Below are 26,190 nucleotides of genomic sequence, written 5' to 3'. Positions count from 1 at the left end.
AATTGGAGGAATATTTTGAAGCATTTCACCACTAGTGAGATTAATGCCTATTTATTTTTGAGACAGAGACAGAGCACAAGTGGGGGAGAGGCAAAGAGAGAGGGTGACACAGAATCCAAAGCAGGCTCCAGGCTCTGAGCTGTTGGCCCAGAGCCCAGTTCGGGGCTCTAACCCAGGAACTGTGAGATCATGACCTGAGCTGAAGTCGGCCACTTAACCAACTGAGTCACTCAGGTGCCCCACCCCCAGTGAACTTAAAATAAATTGTGAGTTCTCAGGTATCGTAGGTAGTTTCAGAACCCAAGACTATGTCTACATTAAAAACAAAAGGAAGAAAAGTGATCAAATAATGAAATTTTTAAAAAGTTGTCTTTAATGCCCATGCCAACTGAGCAATTAGATTTTCATATGAATCACATTAAGGTAAAGTTTTTTACTTAGTACCTTATCCACATTAGAATAATTATTCTGATTTGGTCAGACTGAGTGAATTCTTATTTCCTATATATACTTTCTACTACTCTGCTCATAAGGCTTTGATTAGGATTCATTTACCCCATTTTTCCAGACACAAATTCTATCTGTCCTTTACTAATAATTTCAATGGCGCCTCTTCCAAGAAGGCTTTCCATAAATCCTAACTGAAAGAAATATTTTCTTCTTAAAATTTTAACTATTTGGTTATGATACTTGGTATAATGACCACTAATTTAAAATGGGTAAAGCCTAGGGGTGCCTGGGTGGCTCAGTAGGTAAAGTGTCTGACTTCAATTCAGGTCATGATCTCACAGTTCATGGGTTCAGGCCCCGTGTTGGGCTCTGTGCTGACAGCTAGCTCAGAGCCTGGAGCCTGTCTTTGGATTCTGTGTCTCCCTCTCTCTCTGACCCTCTCCTGCTCATGCAGTCTCTCTCTCTCTCAAAAATAAATAAAACATTAAACAATTTTTTTAAATGGGTAAAGCCTATTAAATGTTCTAGTTCAATATTTATGGACTACATGGGCAAGAACAGGGCCCTGTACCTTTATGTGCTTCATTATACTGATCTGATAAGAGGAATATTAGTACATACAGCAGAAATAGTGCTTTTTGTTTATTACATTATTTTCTTTTTATGGGGGCACAGGAAACCACATTTACCAAACTTCTTTTGGATTTACATCAGGTCATGTGATTGGTTCAATCAAGAAAATGGGAGCAGAAATAACGTGTATGGAATGAGGCTGAGGTAGGTATGAGCTGCTGTGCCTCTTTGGCTGCACCTTATCCCTTGCTCCATAGCCATGTGTTGGGATAGAGGAGCCAAGACTGTGGTTTATCGCTGATAATCACATTCAAAGATTTTAATCTCTCTGATCTGTGTTTGAAAGAGAGCCCTTGTTGATCCACATGGCACTTTCCATGAGTGAGAAATAAACTTTTCAATATGTTATTGGAATTTTGGGGTAAATTTATGATCATGAAAAGCTTATCTCATCCTGACACCCATACTTTCCTATCTCACAGAGCTGAGGATAGGATTCAGTGAAGAAGAACACGTTTTGAACATATATACTATATACCAAGTATTAAGCTCATTTTTTAAATCTATATGCATTAGTGTAATAATATATTAAATTATTTGAAATTATAACTGTTAATTGTGTAAAAGTAATTTGTTTCTGCACATCTTCTATTTTAGTAACATGTAAGTTCTTTAAGAATGGATTGAAATAGGGGTGCCTGGGTGGCTCAGTCGGTTAAGCGTCCAACTTCGGCTCAGGTCATGATCTCACGGTCCGTGGGTTTGAGCCCCACATTGGGCTCTGTGCTGGCAGCCAGCTCAGAGCCTGGAGCCTGTTTCAGATGCTGTGTGTGTCTCTCTCTCTCTGACCCACCCCTGCTCACGCTGTCTCTCTGTCTCTCTCTCAGAAATAAATAAAACATTTTAAAAATTTTAAAAAAGAATGGATTGAAATATAATTCAACAGAGGCAGTATTGTACAATATTTAAGGATGCAGGTTTTAAATTCAAATCGTATCCCTGCTACTTACTAGCTATATGACTTTGTACAAGTTACTTAAAATATCTCTGTGTCATGTTTACTCATCTGTAAAATAGGATAAGTAATGCTACCCACCTCATTGAATTTTTGTGGTGCATAAATGATTTGGTGCATATAAAATGCTTGGAAAACTCTCTGTCATGAACAAATATGTTTAAAAAATGTTTAACTGATTCTTTTCTCCATGTTCTTCCCAGAATTCAGAAATAGTTTGGAAAAGTGAATAGATGATAAGCCTAAATATTATCTTATTTCTTAGATTATAATGTCACTTAACTGACTGCAGTCAAATTTCCTACAATATCTTTTCCATATTATCTTGTATCCTATGTTTAAGCTTAAGTTTTTATATTAAGAATTTCCCTTTAAGAGTTAAAAAAAAAACATTTTTTGTGCCATGTGGATGTACATATGGTATGAGATCTAGTCGACCCTAAACCAAGATTCACATGTATCCACTGAAATGGTAGCAATGGACATGACTGCTTTCAGGCATCTATTTGCAGGAATTGATTTGAATGACGCAGAATTTGAGGGCAGTGGACGTGGGCAATGTGGTATCCTTTTCCCAGAGTGGTACTACAACATAAATAAATCCTCGTCCTGTGGAGGGGGACAAAAGGCATCACTGAAGGAGATATGTTCATGAGGGACATTGAAGGCACTGATGGTGCTGAGTCAGCTATGCCTTCATTTTTAATTAAGGAGCCCAACGGTTATAGTCTGTCTGATAACTAATGTTTTGTTAACAAATCTACTCATGTACTATCAAAAAGGTAAAGGACAATTGTAAAAATATGACTGTATATAATTTTATTTTATCTAATAAGTAAGCTTATTTGGCTCAAACATCTTGTGAAATAGTCTGAGCCAAATAAAGTTGGTTAGCTATTTACCAAACAATTTAAGTAGTAGTTCATTCATTCATTTAATGACTATTTATTGAGAAACTACCACATACTAGGCACCATGCTAGGCCCTGGGTATACACTGCAGAGCAACATCATGAAACTTACAATCTAATAAGAGACACATGCAATCAACAGGCAAGTACATCATTGTGAATGAAAAAAGTATTACAAAGAAAGCGAATATGATTTTTTTGACAGAGAATACAATAAAAACAATTCCTTTACTTTGGGTGATCAGAAAGCCTGTCTGAAGAAAAATAATTTAACCTGAAACCCAAAAGCAGGAAGCCAGCCATGAGGAATCTGTGAAAGAGCATTCTAGGTACAGGGAAGACTATCTGCAAAGTTCTGATGGAGTTCCATGTGCAGGATGGTAGACAGTAAGAGAGACCATGGTGTTAGCCAGGCTAAATCAAAAAGAATATTGTAGTTATGGAAAGGAGTTGATGTGCTTTCTAACTGCAGTGGGAAGACATTGACATAGATATGAGTTGATTTTGTTTAAAATAAATCACACTGGCTGTTTATTTAAAGAGTTTGAAAGCTGGAAGACATGTTTGAAAGCTGTTGCCATAAGCCAGAGGCTTGGACAAGGATTGTGACAATAAATAGGGAGAGAAGTTCATACATTAGAAAATTATTTAGAAAATAAAGTCACCAAGATTTAGTGATGGATTTGATAGGAGGGACAGAAAGCCTAGAGATGGAAAAGAGATGCTCAGGGTGATTTCTGGACATTGTAAAAATAGACATCTTGCCCCTGGGTGGATGGCATAACCATACACAGAGATGAGCAATACAGGGAGAGGCAAAGCAGTGCAGAATGGTTACTCTATGTAGAGTCTAGCTTTTTCAAATGTCTACATGTTCATACATTCATGCTGGAGGATTAACAACATCACTTCCTGAACTGAAATTAATTTGGGAGCAGAGAAACACATCTAGAGAATTACAGAAAGGGTCTTATAAAGTAAACATTTATTTTTCTTCCCCATCTATTTGTCCTAGGCTATAGTATATCTGTAACAATTAAAAATATAAAGGCCTGGGGGAAGGGATGTGGGAACTTGAGTAGAAAGTAATAGAAAATTAGTAGCATAGAAATACATCTGAAAAAAATGTTAAAGGTTAGTTCATTTTTGAAAATTTAGATCAATGAATAAAACATTTAGGCTCAAGTTTTTACGGACTTCCTCAAGCTTTATGTTCTCCAAAAATATTTCATTTTTTTAAAATGTTTTATTTATTTCTGAGAGACAGACAGAGAGAGAGAGAGAGACAGTGTGAGCAGGGGAGGGTCAGAGAGAGAGGAGACACAGAATCTGAAGCAGGCTCAGGCTCTGAGCTAGCTGTCAGCACAGAGCCCAACGCGGGGCTCAAACCCACGAACTGTGAGATCATGACCTGAGCCAAAGTTAGACGCTTAACCAACTGAACCACTCAGATGCCCCAAAAACTATTTCTAAAAATAGTAATGTCAGTGTCTTGCTGAGCTTGAAACAGCACAATTTTCCAGCCTTTCATGTCCAATGGTTTAGGCAACTCCATTATTTCAAGGAACTTAAATGTTCCTTCACTAATGAATGAAGAAAATAAAGGAAAATGGGAAGATAGTTCTTGTCAAATAGTTAATTCAATTGCTATTTCTATAGATCCAGGTTTCAAAGGTATGTAAATGATACTTACATTTAATTGACCTGTTACTTAATTTAATTAAATTTCCAGCAAATAGCACTGTTTGGACTAAATTCAAATATAAAGTAATAGGGAAAGACTTCACTTTGGAGAGCTAGAGATGGGGTTTGTGAATGGTGACAATGTTCAGCAGTTTTCATCTCTTTGGATTTGTTTCCATATCTATAAAATAAGAATAATATTACCCTAAGAGTAATAGTAATTAGTAATATTACTTAGTAATATTGTCTAAGAGGTGTCCTCAGAACTAAAACAGATAATGTACGTAAAATCCAAGTGCAGTGTTAGGCATCACTCGTTGCTCTAGAAATACATTTTGTATATGAAACAAAAGGGTACATACGTATTATATAAATATTGCAAATAAGTTATAATCAATTATATAATGGAAGATTAAGTGTGTGCTATTATGACAGGATAAGATAAGACAAAATAGGCAGAGAGGGAAAGATTAGGACCTGAGATCCCTGGGTGGGGAAAAACACATATTTGGAACAATGCTGGGAGTGTCTGACCACAGGAAACCCCCTCAGGCATAAGGTTCCTCTTAAGAATGTAACAGACCCCACTTGCTTCCAGCTCAGGAATTTGACAAAAGACTTTTAAGCACAACCATAAACCACCCCTCATACAATGGAAAGGAGCCAGTCAGGAACGAACAATGTAGCACCTAGAGTTACAAAGCCAGTAAGTAAAATCTGAGAAGGAATAAGGGGAAGAGAAGGAGGGCCTGACCAGAACCTTATAAAGCAAGGACCCTTGCCTATAGTCATGGCCATTCACTTTCAAATGCCCCCTTTCTGTAAAGAGATATTTTTCTACTATTTTTACTTTTTAATCTTATACTCTAATCAAAGTTTGATTGCTGCTTATTTTGTGTCCCCCTTTTCATTCTTTGAAGCTGCAAGACAATGAGCCCCGGGTATTGAGGTGAAAAATACTGCAACACTATTAATTATTTAGCCAATAAATATTTATTGAGTGCCAGTACATGAAAGGTACAGTTCTGGATGCCGAGAATAGAGAAGTGAACGAAAAAAGTAGGCTGTAGATTGTATTCTCGCAGGGGGAAACTAATGATAAGAGAATACCTATGTAATATTCAGGTAGTGAAATGAAGAGAATAAGGCAGGGAGAATAATGTAGAGACGAAACCTACAGTGGTTAGCTAAGGCCTCTCTGATCAGGGAGTGGCATCTGGGCAGAGACTAAAGGAAATGAGAGGCAAACAGGTGAGCGGAAACTTTCTCAGATAAGGGAAGAGCAAGTGCCCATTTCTGAAGCCGGGGGGTTACTCGGTGTGCTCCAGGATCTCCAAACGGGGCAATGTGGCTGGAGCAGAATCATCGAGAAGGTCAGAAGGAGAAATTAGTAGGAGATGACATCAGGGAGTTGGTGGAGGGCCCCATCATGGGAGCTTTTCAGAGCATGTTGCACATTGGACTTTTTTCTGAGTTAAATGCAAAACCTCTGGTGGGTTTGGGCAGAAGGGGGTCAAGATCTAATTAATTTAATGTTTTAAATGCATCACTCAGACTGCTTGGGGGTGGGGAATGATGGAAGGAAGAAGGCAGCTGGGAGGTAGAAACACTAGTTCAGGTACACGAGGATGGCTCTTTGGAAAAGGGAAAACTGGGAAAGTTGTTGAAATTTGGATATCTTTTGAAAGTAAAGCCAACCGCTTGTCTAATAACTCTTTTGAATTTAAGACAAAATACAAGGACAAATGGAGGGTGTGAGGATAGAGAAACTTATCGGAGGGATTTTGCTGTAAAGAGGGGCAGAAAATGGTAGTATTAGCTAGAAGGGGATAACGTGGTAAAGAAAAACTCTTTCTTACTATGGGAGATATGGTAGCTGTTTATGCTGATAAAAATTATCCATCAGGAGAGGGAAAATGACAATGCAGGAGAGAGACCAATTGCAGTTGCAGGAATAATCTCTTAGAGTAATTTCGAGAAATGTAATCCTATGCTCAAAGGAAAGTCTTTTCCGTAGATAGAGGCACCATTCCTTCATGATTGCCAGAGGCGGGAAGGCTGCTTATATGAGTACAGATTCAAGTAAACTGATAAATTCAGTAGCAAGAGCAGATGGACATTTTCTTCTTGTTGCTCATATTTTCTCAGTGACACAAGAATCAAGGAAATCAAATGAGAGAAGGAAAGGGGTTATTGGAGTTTTATGAGGGAAAAGAAAATGTGAAATCTTTACCTAAGAGAATGAGAGAGTGATTAACTGAGGAAATGCGGTAGAGCTGCTGGTAACTTGAAGCAAGTGTTGATGACAGTTTAAAATTATACTGATCAGCATGGATGCCTGCCTTTTTCCAGCCAGGTTCTGCTGCTTGGGGCAGAAGAGGAGAAGTTAAAAAATTGAGTTTAACCAGGGCTAGCGTTTTCACAAGTAATTACAATGAAGAGATATTAATTCTAAACGGAGAAATCGGAGATGATTTCTTGGCAGGAAATGGATTTGAGATAGATACTGAATTTGTATAGACCTTGCTATGGAGGACAGATAGCCTAGAGATAGATTTTATCTCTGTCCCCATGAAACTTACAACGTAATGAGGGACACATGCAATCTTGTGTAGCCAGAATATTTGAACAGTCTCTCCAGAAAGAAGGAAACTATGAAAAAACAAGTTTTAAGGAGATAAAGAACCACGGATTGCCAAATAGAGGGATCTAATTGACCTATATATTATATGGAAATATTTTCAATGGTGTACACAGGGATGGGTGGTGATAAGAAGGAGGGAAGGTAGAGAAAGGTGTACTTATTGAAAAGAAATGAATTTTGGTGACATTTGACTGCTGTCTAATGTAACATGTGAAAAAAATTATAAATTTTTATTGTAACAGAAAACCCTATTGGGTATATCCCTAAAGTACACATTACTCAAACATTTTCTGGGTGTGGAAAATTTACACTAAATTTAAGAACTAAACTGCGACTGGGGCGCCTGGGTGGCTTAATCGGTTAAGCGTCCGACTTTCTCTTTGGTCATGATCTCTCGGTTTGTGGGTTCTAGCCCCGTGTCTGGCTCTGTGCTGACTGCTTGCTCAGAGCCTGGAGCCTGTTTCAGTCTGTGACTCCCTCTCTCTGACCCTCCCCTGCTCACGCTGTCTCTCTCTCTCTCTCTCTCCTAGAAATAAATAAAACATTAAAAATAAAAGAACTAAACTATGATTGAAAAAAAGCAATCTTTATCCATTTCAATTTTTAGAGTTCCCTGAAGGAAACAAGACAAAACAGTAGAAAGTTATATTGATTAGGCAACTATGTGATTAAAGATGCATTCTAGTAGGTTTCTTTTTCTTCTGCTTTTTTTCTGAATATAAATATATTGTGTACTTTCTCTATTTGATGCTGTGGAGGACAGTAATATGTCTAGCTTATGTCTTATAAGAACCTAAAGCTATATTCTTATTCATCTCTTTCTATCCCCTTTCTCCAGCCTCACCCCATCCCATTAAAGAAATTAAAGAAATACTGAAATAATAGCAAAAGGTTTTCCTCTAAATTTTCAAGATTTGTGTCAAATTGCTATTTCTACGTGACTCGACAGAAGATGAATACATTTATGATTTTATTTGTTGGGATGAATGAAAATGAATAACACTCCCAAGTACAGAGGATGAGATGACTTTAATTGCATTTGATGTCCTTTAACTCTTTCTTCCTTCTGAAATCTTATACTTCTGCATAATTAAATCAGCATAATCAATAATCCATGAGTAAGCCACCATTAAGAGCCTCATTTTTATTTTCTTTGACTTTTTTTTCCCTATTGGGCGCATATAATGCATAATGTCTTTGTCATTAAGTTGTGGGGAAAATTTTTAACTATATTTCCTTTTTTTTCCCTCCAAGTTTTTATTTAAATTCTGGTCAGTTAACATACAGTATAGTATTGGTTTCAAGTGTAGAACTGAGTGATTCATCACTTACATATAACACCCAGTGCTCATCCCCAAAAATGCCTTCCTTAATACCCTTTGCCCATTTAACCCACGTCACACTCACCTCCTTCCATCAACCCTCGGTTTGTTCTCTACCATTAAGAGTCTCTTATGGCTTGGGAAGTAAATTGTATTCTTTTATAAGTAATTTTTTCTAAAAATTTCCTCTAAATTATGAGTGGAAGAAATGTTCTGAATAAAGCAGAAAAGGAATGTCTTGACTGAAGAACTTTTACCCAAATGTCTTACTATTGCCACTATAATAATATAAAACTCATAAGGAGTATACATTTAGTATTCAAATGTCCTTTTTTAACTGTTAAGAGAAATTCAAGATATACAGTGTGTACACCATGCAGCAGACACTAAGTTGAACATTTAGATTGTCTTATTTGATTCACAGAACATCAATATGAAGTGTTGCCATCGAGTATTATCTATGAAAAAATTCAGCCTCACAGAAACAAAATATTTTTTTTCAATATTGCATAGATCCTTGACCAAATAATTAGATGCATAGATACATAAAATAACGCCCCCATGACTATGGCCAGTCAAAACTTTAGGGAGAAATTTTTAAAGAAAACTAAATGATTCCATATATTGAAAATATGTATCATAAACAGTGGCTACATATTTGCATATTTGCTATTTACTTACAGAGTTTGTTATAAAGTGACTTTCGGCATCAAACATTTGACTAGCTGAGTATCAGGGTCCCTTATAAATGGAGGATTCTATCATCTTCTGATGTTTGTATGATGGTTTTGATTTGAGATAGATTCCCAAATTGAGTAGAAGAAAGTTATCAGATGAAAAGTTTGCCTTGCAGATGTTTGTGCCCTGTACAGAGGTAGCAAAGGAGGCATCAAGGAAGGAGGCTGGGGCAGGGTGGGGGGAAGGTTGGGAGTGGGGAAACAATCTGTAGGAAGGAAGGCAGTAGTTAGTTATACATAGCATGACTAGAAATCCTTCTTGAAGAATTTGGTGTGTTGCTAGTGTATTACACTACAGTGTGTTATCATTTGGATTATTGGCAAGAGTTCCAGTCAGAGGAGAGTCAATGGTCCTAGGATTATAGCTATGAAGTCCCATAAACAGACTGGGATTCTAATGCTGACTTGCAAGTCATTACCATCACCTCTATTGATTCTGTGACACCAGGATTCATAAGAAGTCCACATATTCTTAAAAATGAGGAGTGTAGATGGAGAGAGAGGAAACTATTCTGACTGAATTCCATTAGAGTTTTTGTTATTAAGCTAGATTTTTTTTTAAATTAATGTTTTTCATTTTTTGAGAGTGAGAGAGAGAGAGAGTGCAAGTGGGGGAGAGGTAGAGAGAGATGGAGACACAGAACCTGAAGCAGGCTCCAGGCTCCAAGCTGTCATCACAGAGCCTGACACGGCGCTTGAACTCACAAATCCCAAGATCATGACCTGAGCCAAAGTTGAATGCTTAACCAACTGAGCCACTCAGGCACCCTAAGACCGTTTAATTTAATTGTCCTCACACAGGTTAGAGAGGAAATTAGGAATTAATTACTGTACTGGAGAATATTTATGACCTAGAAGTTATCATACTGCTGGAAATTTTAATATCTGCTTTAATTTTTAAATTTGCCTTATATTCCCTGCATCTGCTTTGTTATTCTTCTTGAAGTTCTTGAGCCAAATGATTAGTTTATGTTTTGTTTAATAATGAAGTAAGATGTTTTCTCTGAGAAATACTTTGTTCCTGTTCCATAATTTTTTAACTTTTTAATTTTAAGAATATTTAAGCATATACAGAAGTAGAGTTTTGTAATGAAGTCCCATGTTTACCTATTACCCAGTTCTCACCGTATCAACAGACAGCCAGTCTTCTTTCATTTATAGATCTCCTGCAGGGGCTTCAGCTATTGGAAGTTTTCAAGTAAACCTTAGACATATCATTTCATCCATACGAACCTCTAAAGTGTTAAGTATTCTTATGTGACTTGATGTATCTTATACTCTACAGACCTCTCTCTCTCCCTCCTTTAATTGAAGAAAACTGACATTTTTTATTCTTTAGTCTGTAGTTTCCCAAGTCAATTTTGATGATTATTTTTGTTGGGTATCATTTACAATGTTTTCTCTGTCTGTCATATTCCCTATAAACTGGTCCTTATCAGGGCAGATTTCATTTCAATCAGAGGTAGAGTTATACACTTCCATCAAGAGACATCTAGTGCCCATTGTCTTTTTGTCATATTAGCAGTCATTGTTGATCATTGCCTGGACTGTTCACGTTAGGTTTACATTAGGGGTTGCAAAATGTGGACTTGCATGTTTTTCATTTCTTCTTCATTGATTAGCTGTAAAATTTCCATAATGGGAAACTTCCATCCATCAATTATTTTGTTATTCTGACGTATAGTTCCTACGGGAAGGGCAGAATGAATGATAAATTATTTTCCTCATTTACTTTTTTAAAAATATTGTGTCAATTCCCTAGTACCTTTATAAGTCTCCAGTGATTTTTATTTTATTAATTAATTGATTGATGATTGATTGATTGATTGTCTTGGCATGGGAGTAGCAGGGAAAATATCTTTATGAACTCATGGACTTAATCACATGGGATTTTTTTAAAATTTTGCTGCTCAAAATGTTCATTTTTGTCCAGTGGAAATCTCTTTTTGTTCCTGATTCATTATGACATAAATACAGTGTATTTTGAGGGCCTTCTTACTTTCTGTTATGACAAATGTTCTGGATTCATATATACTGTACATTTCCTGACCCAGCCTTGCAACAAGCTTTCTTCAGTGAGGCTTGGTTCCTTTCAGTAAGATATGTCACCCAGAGACCATAATCACAGTGCTGAGATCATAGTTCATAAGTTTTAAAAGAAACTTCTTGTCCTTTTATTTCATTTTTTTGTTGTTGTTTATTTATTTTTGAGACAGAGACAGAGTGCAAGTGAGGTAGGGGCAGAGAGAGAGGGAGACACAGGATCAGAAACAGGCTCCAAGATCTGAACTGTCAGCGCAGCACCAGATGCAGGGTTCAAATCCACAAACCGCAAGATCATGACCTAACCTGAGTCGGACGCTTAACTGACTGAGCCACCCAGGCATCTCTATTTTTTAAATAGTATATAATTAAAATAAATAGTCTATAATTACAACTTTAATTTCTTCTATGTCCTAAGAGATATGTTTACAAATTTTCACCACCATACTCCTATCTCAGTCAGGTGGAGGGGAAAGACAGCAAAGGAGTGGCTATGCCTCTTTCTTCTAAGGGTTAGGAAGTTACATATACAAATTTTGTCCATGTCCTTTAGACCAGAACTTGGTACATGGTCACAATGTGATGCAAAAGAGACTAGAAAAAGGAATGATTATCTTACTGTTAAAGTTACTACATTTATTGTTAAAACAGTCTTAATGCAACATGAAGATGAGAAATAATAATGGATTCAGGATGTCAGTTAGCAATGTCTGATATGGCCTGAAAGATACTTTATCTTTGAAATTACAATTTCCACAACATATGTATAGCTTTGGTCTCCTTAATTAATTTTCACTATTGAAACATGTTTCCCTTTGGTCCATGTATAGCTCTTATTCCTAATTAGGTCAATTTTCTTCTGTTCTATCTGGAACCATTTATTCTGTCCCACACATACAGTTCTTTTCTTCAGGCCACATATATAATACTATTAGCCATAGACAGGGGCCTGGTGGCTTAGTCAGGTAAGTGCCTGACTTTTGATTTTACCTCAGATCATGATCTCAGGGTTCAGGAGATCGAGTATGGCCTCCGGTTCTGTGCTGACAGTCGGGAGCCTGCTTGGGATTCTCTCTCTTCCACTCTTTCTGCCCCTTTCCCTGCTTGCACTCTCTCTCTCTCTCTTTCTCTTTCAAAAATAAATAAACATTCAAAACATACACAAAAAGCTGTAGAGAGTAGAAAATGACTCATTCTGATAAAATTTTAAAAGTTAGCTATCAATGAAGCACAAAATAATGTTTACATAGACCTATATTGTACCAGCCTATTAATGAAGTGGAAACTCCCACAGGAATCTTGAGCTACTGATTAAATAGCTGAACAACTAATAAATCAGTCTACAAAACTTTGGATGGATATAATAAAGCATAATGTTTAAAAATTGTCTTTGTATACAGATAAAATTACAGAATCCTACAAGGATCCAGTAGCCTAATATCTATATGATGTATACGGGTGTCACTAGAGTTTTTCCTTCACTGTTTAGAAAAAAAATTATGTAACAGTCACAAAGCACTTTCATAAAGTTAGAGATCAGTTTTCAAATCAAGTGCAAGTATTAGTTTCACAAATCATGTGCTTTTATTTGTATAATATTTAAGTGGTGATTTGCATACCACTTTTTGGAATTTAGTGCGATGAAATTTATTGAGATAAAAAATGCACTAAGTCTTAAAGAAAAACTTAGTAAAAACACTCATAATCCATGCCCAGTGGGTATGCAACCTAATTAGACTGATTGGCCTAATGCAGTCCTAGGAACTCACACTACATTAACAAGTCAGTTAACCACATTTTAAAACTGGGCCGATGATGTTAAAATCTCATGGGCATCATTATGCTTTAGTGCAAACTGGGCATCTCTAAAATTGCAAATGACTTGAGAAAATAAAGAGCACTGACAACCACGTTTATACTGTAATGCTGATCCAGATAGCTTTTCACCTGCCAAAGGTTATATCTCTTTTACACTAGTTTGTATCAACCTCCCCAACAGCTTCAGCCAAATGTTTTTGTAGCCACTTGTTGGTGATAGTTCTGCTTTATGGACTGTGACTTAAGATCATCTAGCCTACGTGCCTCACTAAGCTAGGTCAGTTTTTAAATGGAAAAATCCCAAGGAAAATCAAAAACATTGTTGGCACAAGCTGGGAATATGGGGTTTGTACCACACCTGACATATATATGTGTGTCTGTCACACCAAACAGGAAACATTGTAGTAAGATGGAGAAAGATATCAGCTGGAACCGAGTCCTGAGTCAAGAACTGTTTGAACAAGTCTGCCTTGAAGAGAACATAGCTGCAGAGTGCCCCTCCTACCCTTCTCTTAGTCTTTAGGCAGAATGAGAGCCCTAGACAAAACTCCTAAGCACTCTTCACTGCTTTGTGCTGTCGAAAGGACCTGGAAGATAGTACATACTCTAAAGTGGAGTTGATGCGGTTTGGAGAAGTAGTGGGGAGTCCAGCTGTGGGAACTGCCAGAAGTTCCGCAGAAGCCTGGCTGGGAGTGAGTACACTGTGGCCAACTATACCCAACGATGGTATCCTGCAGCTGTGCCCAAAACCACCTTGCGCCAGCAAGTGAAGGTAAGTTGATTGAGAGGAGAATCTGTAGCCTTGAACAAATCAAAGAGAATGCAAGAAATTCCCCAACCACAAACTGTAGCATAACGTGACAGCAACTATACCAGGACCTGAATGTAGAGCTGTCCCTCCCCTCCCATTGATCACAGTGGGTTAGGTAGCCCTCTGTATCTTGAATGAGACCATCTTGGATATATGGGGGTGAGGGTGGGGGGGGAAGGACAGGAAATCTGAATGATGGACAATTTACTAAAGTAAAACTGTCACTTAAAGAACAAGTTTAAATTTGATCAATATAAACACTGGATTAAACCAAATTATATTTTTTCTGCTCCCCAAAGTTGGTGAGGGCAGTAGGAAGATGGCTTTAAAGAAATATTACATCAGTTATTGGAAGTAAGCCATTTTCTGTGAATGTAAATTAAGATTCATTTGTAAATATCTGTACTGATTGAATGCACTAATAAAGTAGTCATGTCTTTGTTATCGACGGCCACGTGGGGTTTGTCCATGTTAGGACAGTGAGGAGTCAAACATAGAAAACAAGTCTGGAGGAGATCATGAAATCCTATTATGTTAGAAAATTAGAGATGTCAAATTATATGTATTAGATATCCAGGTGTATCTGAGACAGGTTACTGAATCACAAAATATTCATCAATTAATTGTGAGAACAGCAAGTTTGTTCTCTTTTGTTATTGATGTATCTCCAGAATCTATAATCTAACTTAGACTATAATAAATGCTCAATAAATATTTATTGAGTGAATGAATGAATGGATGAATAAATGAATAAAAAAAGAAATATAGATGTTTAAGTTAGAACCACAAGAGACCAAAATTGAGAATTAAAAAAGTATATACTTTAGGGGCACCTGGGTGGCTCAGTCGGTCAAGCATCCGACTTTGGCTCAGGTCATGATCTAACAGTTCATGTTAGAGCCCCGCATTGGGCTCTGTGCTGACGGCTGGCTCAGAGCCTGGAGCCTGTTTCAGATTCTGTGTCTCCCTCTCTCTCTGACCCTCCTCTGTTCATGCTTTCTCTCTCTCTCTCTCTCTCTCAGAAATAAATAAAACATGTAAAAAAATTTTAAATATATACTTTAGTTCAGGTTCATAGGCTAGCCGTGGGACACACTTCTAAGAGAATGTTACCTTGAAGTAAGGTTAAGAAACACCAAATGCCTAAAAATTCATAGCTGTTTCTTTTCAACCTCTGAGCTTGGTTTAGTGACTTTCCTTCTGGTCTTAATTTGTGTTCTAAACAGATTCCATAGCAGAACATGGGCAAGCTCAAGGCAATGAGTTCATTCTGTGCTGTAGGAATCCATTTCTATTGTCATAGGAACAGGCTACTTCTGTATCCTTAGAGCACATATTTCTACTCTTTAAAAAGTATTGAGATCTTCTTCCTGTGACAAATCCAGGAGAAAATTTCTCTCTTTAACCTCACTGCTTTAACTGGTGGTTGATTCACCTAGAGATAGTTTCTAACTGAAAAATCCTTTAGAATATAACAGATTGTTCTTATGAAGTTAAAAACATCACGTTTCAAAGGATTGTTATACATGTTATCTTATTTGTAATTCTCTCTATTTAAAAACACATACTTTTATGAAAAAATAATTTAAAAACTTGTGAAAGCAAAGAAATAATAGAAAAGTTTATCATGGCACTGGAAACTAGGTTTACAATCAAACTAGTTCCAAAATCTTATAAGCAATTCTGCTAATTACAAGCTTGGTGAAACTGAATTGAGGAGGAATTCATGACTAAGTCCTCTTTACCTTGACGAACAGAATAGCTTCCCAATACATGTTGCCACTGACAAATTAACATAGAGTTTACATGTAGCAGAAAATGTCCCAGAATTTTAATACATCTGCAAAACGTTAAAAGGTGACAAGGATATTTATCTTAGCACATATTTTAATAATGAAACATTGGAATGAACTTAAATGTCTGTTCATAGAGGAATATATATATAAATGAAGACATAACCATACAATGGACTTAAAAAAATTTATTTTAGTGGCACCTGGGTGGCTCAGTAGGTTGAGCATCTGACTTCAGCTCAGGTCATGATCTCACAGTTCGTGGGTTCAAACCCCACATCTGGCTCCGTGCTGACAGCTAACTCAGAGCCTGGAGCCTTCTTTGGATTCTGTGTCTCCCTCTCTCTCTCTCTCTGACCCTCCCCTGCTCACACTGTCTCCCTCAAAAATAAATAAAGATTTAAAAAAACTTAAAAAAATTTTTTTGTAGCACTTATTTTGTGAGAGAGAGAGAAACAGAGTGTGAACAGGGGAGGTACAGAGAAAGAGGGAGACACAGAATCTGAAGCCGACTCCAGGCTCTAAGTTGTTAGTATAGAGTCCAACACGGGGCTTGACCCCACAAGTTGTGAAATCATGACCTGAGCCAAAGTCAGTCACTTAACAGACTGATCCACCCAGGTGCCCCAATGGACTTTTTATTTTAAGAGAGACAGTGTGTGTTGGGGTGGGGGGAGAGGAGCACCGGAGAGAGAGAGAAGGGGGGAGAGGGAGAAGGGGGGGAGAGAGAGCAAGAGCAAGAGCGAGAGCGAGAGCAAGAGCGAGAGTGAGAGCAAGAGCGAGAGAGAGAGAATCTTAAACAGGCTCCACGCCCAACCTGAGCCAGATGTAGGGTTGAATCCCATGACCCTGAGATCACGACCTGAGCCAGAATTAAGAGTCAGACACTCAATCACCACCCAGGCACCCCTATCTACAATGGACTATTTTCAAGATGTTTACTATGTTGATGTGTCTATATGTTAACATGGATCATTGCCAGTGATATATTATTAAGGGAAAGATTACAGTCTTACAAATTAGTGAGCATTTGTGGAATGGATGCCCCACTTTACCTTTTGTTAAAGTTGTGAATTTATATAAACAGAAAAATCCCTGAGAAGTTGCCACAAATGTTAACAGGAATTGTCTCTTGGAAGCAGAGTAACCAGTGATTTTCATTTTCCTTCCCCTGTCCAAGTGTTATATACAATATTTGCAATGACATGCTTTATAATTGTTTTTTGTTTGTTTCAAGTGTTTATTTAAATTGCAGTTAGGTAACATATAGTATAACATTAGTTTCAGTAGAATTCAGTGATTCATCACTTATGTAAAATGCCCAGTGTTTATCATAATATGTGCCTTCCTGAATATCCATCACCCATTTACCTCTCTCTTCACCCCCACCTCCCCTTTAGCAACCATCCGTTTGTTCTCTATAGGCAAGAGTCTGTTTTATGGTTTATCTCTCTCTTTTCCCCCCATGTTCATCTGTTCCATTTCTTAAATTCCACATGCTTTATATTTGTAATAAAAACAAGCAATATTTTAGGCAAAAAGTCCTTAAAGTTTATATGTAACACTGCAAGTAAATGACTGAGCACCATCACCATAAAACATAGAAGAGACATACTCCTCACAAGCTAAACACTAATCAGCATCCTCTTCTTCCTTCCGTGCTGTAGGAGAGAGAGAAATATGCTATGAAAAAAGCAACAAGTTCTCCTCCCACTCGAATCGTGAGTAGTCACATTCTGGGCTGAGTGTCCTGAATTTGGGTGTTAGTGGAGAACACAGTTATTCCCTCTTCCTCACGTCCAGAGAGGGGAGATGGTTTTGCAACATTCTTGAAAAACGGAGCAGCAATTACTGATTTTAGTAATGTGCATTAACTGATATGAAATCATTTAGTCTCTACAAACAACTCAGTGGGGGCCTTGGGCTCTTGACCACAAGGAAGCACAAGCTTTCTCCCGCACTGGAATAAGTATTTCCTGACAGTTTCTACCCCCTCGCTTGTTCTTCTCTATTGGAGAAAGAGCAATTTTACTGACTGCAAGGTGAGGGACTTGGAACATTTATTAAGGCTACAGATGTTCTCTTGAAATGTGGACAGTGGATCATTCATCTTTTTCTTCTTCCTCTGTCTTTGTCCCTCCCCCTCCCTCTCAATTTTAGGTTAACTTAAATTTTGTAAACTTCAGAAAATATCTTAACCCCCTTAACCCTCAAAACTGTTACCAGTGACTGGGAAACAAACACACTTACCTTTAAATATCTTGGCACAGGACCTGACACCTCATAAGTATTCAATAAGTGGTGGTTGTTATAATTAACACTGTGATTGTTGCTTTAGAGGAAGAAAGAGAATAGTTTAGAAAGTGAGTACAAATTTAAAACCTCACCCAGGCCTGCCTGAAAGAGTAGAACGCTGGAGGTAAATGGAAAATGGCAAGAAAAGAGATAGCGTGGAGCAGTGCATGGGATGCTCTGGAAGGGTTCATGTGCCACCAGCTCTAAAACCCAGGGAATAGAGAAGTGGACGAAGTACACGTGGAAAGGATATATTTAGCCCCTCTTAACTCACTAAGGGCACAGCGATTGGAAAAATCAATAGGAGCTTCAGCTCAGGAATATATCGAAGGGAAATCTCCAGCTGAGGCTGATGTGAAGACAAGGGAAAGATCCCCCTAACACGCAGGGTTCTTAGGCTCAAGGAATTCCAGGAAGAGGCAGGAGCAGCAAATGTCACCCAGCTAAAACTGCCTTTAGATATTTCTGAAGCTGAAGAAATCCAGAAAAGGAGCAGAAGATTGACATTGTGGAGGATGTAATGCAATGAACTCTGGAGCATTGGCTCTTTTAAAATGTAGGGCACCCAGCTCTCAAGGGGAAGTGGAGATAGTATCCCCAGGCAGCATGCTCACTCCTCCGCATCCATACGCCAGAATCACGCAAGAATCCCACGGCTCAAAGGAGATATGGAAATGAAAGGAGGTGAAACGCACAGAAAGTGAGAGAAGAAAGCTCACAGAAGGCCTAGAGGCTGGCAAATTTACAGTTTTTGCAGAATGTAGAAGTAGTATATCACGTGTGGGAAACAATGTCACAATTAACCTCTTAATGGAAACATTCTCATAACTGAATTTAAGCTCATGGTTGAAGAGCTCAAAATAAACTGGCCTAGACTGCTGGGGCCTTCTGGCAAGACTGAAGTCAAATCTACTCTATTTTTTTCTGCTATGGTTCAATGGTGGCAATTGCACTGTGACGTTATATTATGTATGGGGGAGACTGGTGTAGGACGATTGAAATTATCTTGTCTCTTCTAAATTGTATGAGTGAGGGCTGCAGCTGAGATCATTTTACATGTCCCATAGACTCTTTGGATTCTTTGTCGGATAGCATGCCACACATGAATGTGACTTGAAATTGGAGTAATTAAATTCTAAAGTTGGAGGGGCTACACCTATCCCCGTAGGAAAAAGGACAATCTGCTCCTGAAAGAACCCAGATTGCATATATCTGAGCTCTTTCTTGCCAAAAATGGAAACACATCGAAGAAGCAAGATATTGGACTTTTGATTTCCTTGAAGTTTAATTAACTTGAATCAGATTTTGCTTTTGGTCTTTAATGCCTTTCTTAGTATGTATTAATAGGAGGAATTTCAAGTATGTGAGATACTGTAAAGTTATACTGTATTATTGGAGGTACTTTTGCTCTTGTATGGATTTTTTGGGTATATTTTCTAATAAGAAATATTTGACAATGAAGCTGGGCATAATTTGAGGTTGCAGATCGAATGGGCCTTGAGTTTTTGGCCTTGAGTACATCGTATTCTGTGAGTTACAGCAACTAATTGTTATTCCGAGCTTTGTCAGAACTTCCTGGGTACAACAAGTGAACTATTCACTATCGACCTAGAAGGAGGGTGACCAGAGGGGCAGTGATGAGGAGTGGGATGTTCTCTCCTATTCTACTAGTCCCTCCTCCAAAGGGGTAGAGCCACAATCTTTGCTGACCACAAGCTTGGTTGTTAAATACAAACAATTAAATGAACACAAAGTTTGGGAGTATTGAGGAAGACTTCTTTCTCCCTTTTTTCCTTGGAGAGAGGACAGTCTGTACATATTGCATACATAGGAACAGAGGTAAAATATCTGAATGGTGAGCTCCAGGAGAGCTTGACCTCTGTTGGCCACATCTACTGGGAGGCAGGGCTGCTCTGTTGAAAAGCTGCACTGCTAAGTAATCTCCTCCACCGCCAATTCTAATCACCCACGTATCCTCACCTGCTGAGAGTCTGACCATCTTGCACTCCCACAGCCTTTGTGATCACCAAACCACAAAAGTGTCCTGGTGGATCCCACTTGTCCTCTGCTCTCTCTAATCCAGGATCTCTGCCTGTGAATCAATGAATACTTCCCTATTACAGGGTTTTAGAGTGGTGGGGGTCCAGAGCTGATGGCCAAGAAAGAATTTTTGAGATGTCTTTGGTGCAAAAAGGTGATGTTATTAAAGCACGGGACAGAACCCATGCGCCGAAAGAGCTGCACTGTGGTTGTGAAGAGTGACTGGTTGTAAACTATGGAGTTGGGGGAAGTAAAGGCAAAAGGGAGGCCTCCAGAAGGACTTTCATATGCTAAAGAGGACTCTCAAGATACTGGATACCTGGCTATTGTCAAGCTAAGGTGTTTTTCCTCTTGTAAGGCATAACATTAAGACAGAGGGAGTTCCTGGAGGAATGTTATAGTCTGCGCTGCATGTATCTCAACTATCTGTCAATGCGCTGCAAGTTATAAAGAAATTTAATTTTACCTACCATTTCCTTCTTGCCTTTGTTCCCCCACATCACTGTGGAGGGGAGGGGTATGATGGGGCTCCAAGAAACTGAGCCTATACATTCCTGGAGATTAGGCTATTGATAAGATGCCTTTTTCTTATAATTTACTAAAATATTTGCAAGCCTATGGAGACTCAGTCCTGCATGACAATGATCTCTGTCAGTTAACCATTTGTTTTCCTTCTGTTCCTTTGATCTTGGGCTACCAGGAATGCCTGAGGAATGTCATAAATATCCCACTTGCGGTGGGGGGGTAGGGGGAGGAAGGAAGTTATTAGTTTGTGGTCTACCCTCAGTTTGTCCTATGCTCAGGAACGTATGTTCAGGGTGGTGGCCATAGGAAGTGCCATTCTGGTCTCCCACCCATGTTAGGTTCTCAATCCAGCTCTACCAGTAATAAAGTTGGTACTTAGTTTTGTTCCTTATTTCGTCCCTTGATTTTATTCTTCATTAACTAGAATCAGGAGGGAAGGATGGTGAACATTTAGTAGCTAACAATTTATACAACAAATATGTCCATTTTTGTTGATACAGTTTTTAAAAAATATATAGTGTTTTAAGGTTCAAAGGACAGTTTTTAGAATTCAGCCAAAGAGAGCTAGGAACCTAAGAAAAAATTTAAAAATTAAATTTCATTAAAACAAGACAAAGAACCAAACACTGGCAGAAATTTTGTAACAAGCCCAATTTTGGTAGAGTTTGAGCCCCCTCCCTAAGGAATGTGGGGGAGGCCTTCTCAGAACAAAGGAAGGCAACCTGGCCCAGTCAACCCATATAATAGCTCTGACAGGACTTTGTAACTAGAACTGTGTCCCATCAGACATATATGTATCACCGTATATGGGAGACAAAGAAGTAGAAATTGCATAAAAGGCTACACTCTGCTCTGTCCAGGCTCAGCCTTTTGGGCTTTTAGCCCATTGAGTCTGTGCTAGCAGCAATAAAGCTGCTTCCTGGAAAGAAAGGTCTCGTGTCCTCTGTGTGAGAATCCTGCTACACAACCACACAAATTTTGTTTGTTTCTGGCTTCAGAGGGAGAAAAATAAAGGCAGTCAATGAATATGGATAAAATGTATAAATGTGTGTCAGTATAGAAGGATAGTTGCACTTATGCAGAGAAAAAAATCTCAAAATTAGAGCTAATTTAAAATTTGTTCTCTCATTATAACTTAAATGACCCTGTCTCTGGCTTTGACCTGCTAAGTATAAGAAAATCCAACTTCTGCAAAATCTTTTCTCCTGTAGTTTTGCCACCTACCTCTCTACTCCCGACTCCACACACCTGACTACAAATAAGTCTGAGATTCCCCATCCCTGGAAGTATCTCACAAATTGTTAGGAAGAGGATGTAACATACGGCGTCCATACTGTTTAATAGGCACCGTCTGCTATGCTCCATGTGATGCTCCACCAGCACATCAATTTCCCTACTACTGGCCTTTGCCATTCTCAGGGATACTGAGGCTGCTGACCAGTACAGCAGTCTTTCCTGAAGCTTCCCTGGGCACCCAAGGCTTCTGAGAGTCCAGTCTGAGCCCTCAGTCACAACAAAAGTGTCTGTAGTCTACGGAGCTAAAAATATTCCCTCTGAATGTTTTTGTTTTTTTTTTAATTTATTTATTTCTAGGAGAGAGAGAGAGAGACAGTGTGAGCAGGGGAGGGTGAGAGAGAGAGGGAGTCACAGACTGAAACAGGCTCCAGGCTCTGAGCTGGCAGTCAGCACAGAGCCCGACGCGGGGCTCGAACCCACGAACCGCGAGATCATGACCTAAGCGAAAGTCGGACACCCAACCGACTAAGCCACCCAGGCGCCCCTCCCTCTGAATGTTTTTAAATTTGTGTGATGGTGGTGAAAATTAGTGTTGTCTATGCCACAAAGTATTAGTGTTTAGTAAAAGAAGTCTTTCTGTTTTAATTTATACGTCCTTGAAGTTGAGCCTGGAATGAAATCATGTATCGATCGACTAAAACATTACACTAAGTTCCTCCTCCTCTGATGACTCAAGGCTTTGTTGTTGGACCTATGCCAATTGCCTGGTTTCTTCCTCCTTTGGAATGAACTCTTTCCATACAGTTCTTAATCTCCTGCTCATAATTTGACTTCTTTGGAACCAGCTCACTGATTCATCAGGCATTGTCAGATATGCTTAAAGTTCAGCAACAGAAATAGTTTATGTTCTTTTCCAGAAATGTTCTTAGTCACTATGAATCTCTAGCAGATCTATTCTGCAATTTATCTAACCATGCCTAACTCCAAGAGTGGACAGTAAAAATGTAATAGCTTAATCTGAGACTTCTGCTATGCAGCTTATAATCATATAGAAGTAGAGCATAGGGACCCCTAGGTGGCTCAGTCAGGTAAGCATTGACTTCAGCTCAGGTCAGGATCTCACAATTCATGAGTTCGAGCCCCATGTCAGGCTCTGTGTTAACAGCTCAGAGCTTGGAGTCTGCTTCAGATTCTGTGTCTCCCTCTCTCTCTGCCCCTCCCCAACTTGCTTCCTCTCTCTCTCTCAAAAATAAATAAACATAAAAAAAAAAAAAAAAAGAAGTAGAACATAGAACCATGCAGGAACTCAGGAAATAGCATCTCAGTATCTCATTAACTGGTGGCAATATCACACAAAACATATTTTTATAGGCACAAGTACAAAGGAATTCAATTGGCCTACTAGGAGATCTTTACTGTCCTTTATTTTCTTAGTCAATGGCTATTCCCACACGCACAGCTGCAGATGCAATCCTAAATTACTGTACTGTGACCATCACTTTCAATTGAACTAATTAACCTTTTGATATGGTGCGACGATTAACAAAGTTCCAGAAACATTAATCATTTTGATTGGTTACTGTTTACAAGGAAGTGTTTAACTCTTACATAACAACTTTCTTTAGGAACACGTTGGTCATAATTCTACCATATTTGTGAAAACAGTCTTGAATTTCTTTGGTTGTTGAAGACCTCTTTCATTCAAAGCATTTAAGAATAATTTCCACTCCATGACCCTTTTTTTCTAGGTGAAATAACTCTTCAAAAATTTCTGGGAAATTAAGTTCATGTATAAAATATAACTTCATATCAAAATAGAAAAATACCTAAGAGTTACTTTGGGTCCTAGACCAGGTAAAAATGGGTGGACAGAGAGGGAACAAACACCATTGAGGCAGAAACAAGTAGAGATTGGCTTAAAGGGAAAATGGGGGGCACCCGGGTGGCTTAGTCGGTTAAGCGTCCGACTTTCGCCCAGGTCATGATCTCGCGGTTCGTGGGTTCGAGCCCCGCGTCGGGCTCTGTGCTGACTGCCAGCTCAGAGCCTGGAGCCTATTTCAGAGTCTGTGTCTCCCTCTCTCTCTGACCCTCCCCTGCTCATGCTGTCTCTCTCTCCTAGAAATAAATAAAACATTTAAAAAAATAAAATAAAAAAAAATAAAGGGAAAATGGGATCACAAAAACAAGGAAGGATGAAAATTATTCAAATAAAACAATAATTAAAGAGATAAGAGACTTTGAAGCTATCTATTGATGACACTTCTCTGGTGGAATTCACAGCATAATGATTGGAGTCTATGATCACTGTAAGACATTGTGGGATTATTGGAAATGAAATACTTTTGTATTTCAATGATAAGAAGGCATATGAAGGCAAAATCTGAAAGCAGGTGTTCTCTTCTGTCTGGCAACATAGACTCACAGAGGATGACAAGCCTATCAATGAAAGGAAAGGTATTCATATTTGGAAGATACTGTCTAAATATAAAAGAAACAAATAGAATACAAGTCAAAGGCCTAAAAAGCTTTAGAAAGTAAACACTCAGAACAAATATATCACAGAAAATAATCATTGATGCCTCTTGCATCTACCAGAATCTCTAATTTATAAAAACAGAAAATACCAAGTAACTGGAATTGCCAATGGGTTTGTAAACCTGTGCAATTACTTTGGAAAACTGGAACTATATTCTAAGCTAACATGTATATCTTATAACCTAGTAACTCTACTCCATGTCACCAAATATCATGCACTAGAGTGTTCACAGCAGCACTATTAGTAATAGTCCCAAGTGTGGGAAATCATTCACATGTCATAAACAGGAAAATGAATAAATTAATTTTGATAGAATCATGTAACAGAATAATATATAGCAATAAGATCAAGCTACAAATGCATGCAACAATGTGGAAAAATGTGAGGGAAAGACACAAGAGCTCATACTATATGATTCCAATTACATAGATTACCAAACAAAAGGAACACCTGTCTGTGCTGTTCAAATTCAGCATGGTAGTAGCCCTATAGGGGAGAGAGTAATGACTGGAGAAGGGCTGAGGAGGATTCAGGAGTGCCAGCATGGCCTATAATAAACTCCCAACTACAATAAACCTCTTGTCTCCTCCCCACCAGGTCGTCATCACCTTTTGCATAAACTATCAAGAAAGCATTATAACTGGCTTCTTCTATTCTTGCTTGCCTATAAACTATACATCAAAGCCAGAGTGCCCTTTTTAAATAAAATTTTAATTGTTTCACTCTTGTTTTAAACCCCTCCTGTGGATTCCCCGCATACTCAGAATAAATTCCTAATGTGCATTATGGACTGAATAGTCCTGCATGAGCTGGTTTCTGCCCGCCTCCTCAACTTTACTGTTAATCATCATATCTCATAATGACCTTCCATCTGCTCTCCAAACATACCTACTTTTCTCCTATCTTGATAATAGTTATTTGCTGTGCCCAGAATGCCCTCCCTGGATGTTCATATAGTTGGTTCATTCATGGTATTCATATCTCAATTCAAATCTTACCTTCTTGGGAAGATATCTAATCCATTAATCAAAGCAGCCCAATCTTACCCCATGTCACCAGTGTATTTCTACCACATCATTTTTATAATATTTTTGTAGTACTTATGACTATCTGAAATCTTGTTCATTTTTAATTGTGTCTTCATTAATGGAATATGAAGTCCATGAAAGCTAAGACTGTCTCTTCATCTTGTTTGCCCCCTTTCCCCCAGCTCTAAACACAGTGCCTGACATAGAGGAGGCACTTGATAAATAATTGTTGAATAAAGGCTCTCAATAAATAAATTGTTGGAGGCCTTGAGGGACTTCAGGGACATAAGTCTAGAAGAGTAGAGCTGTCAGAGGTTGTTGGCAGCAATTAGAACAGAGAGACCCAGAGGAGACATTAGACAACAGGACTCAGCAGGCACAAGGAATGATGGAGCTGAATTATTCAATTACTACTTTCCTATTCTTGATATATTTGCAAGATATACACCTTATGTGGCAGAAAGGAAGCAACGCAACACTCAAAATACCCAGTTTTTGTGTGTATCTCTCCTCAGTTTGATCATAAATTGAAGATTCTGACCCTTGCTTATTCAAAACTACATATCAAACACCCACTGTGTGCCAAGCACTGTGATATTTTTCACTGTATAGTTATAAATAATGTTTATTATTGTCTTCACAGTCCATATGTCCTGTTGAAGAAACAAATATTAAACTAGCATAAGCCAAATTTGTAGCTCCATATTGAGGTAAGAGCTATGAGAAAAACA

General features: G+C 38.4%; 1 pseudogene; it reads left to right on the top strand.

Annotated features, from left to right (window-relative positions):
• The first annotated feature begins 5,976 nt into the window (after positions 1-5,976).
• Positions 5,977-26,190, top strand: part of LOC120229453 — a 42,543-nt pseudogene continuing 22,329 nt past the window's right edge.

The sequence above is a fragment of the Hyaena hyaena genome, unplaced genomic scaffold (assembly GCF_003009895.1).
Source record: "Hyaena hyaena isolate Hyena2069 unplaced genomic scaffold, ASM300989v1 scaffold_32, whole genome shotgun sequence".
NCBI classification, from domain to species: domain Eukaryota; kingdom Metazoa; phylum Chordata; class Mammalia; order Carnivora; family Hyaenidae; genus Hyaena; species Hyaena hyaena.
The sequence above is the reverse complement of the archived record's forward strand: the minus strand, read 5'-3'. Positions and strand labels throughout refer to the sequence as shown.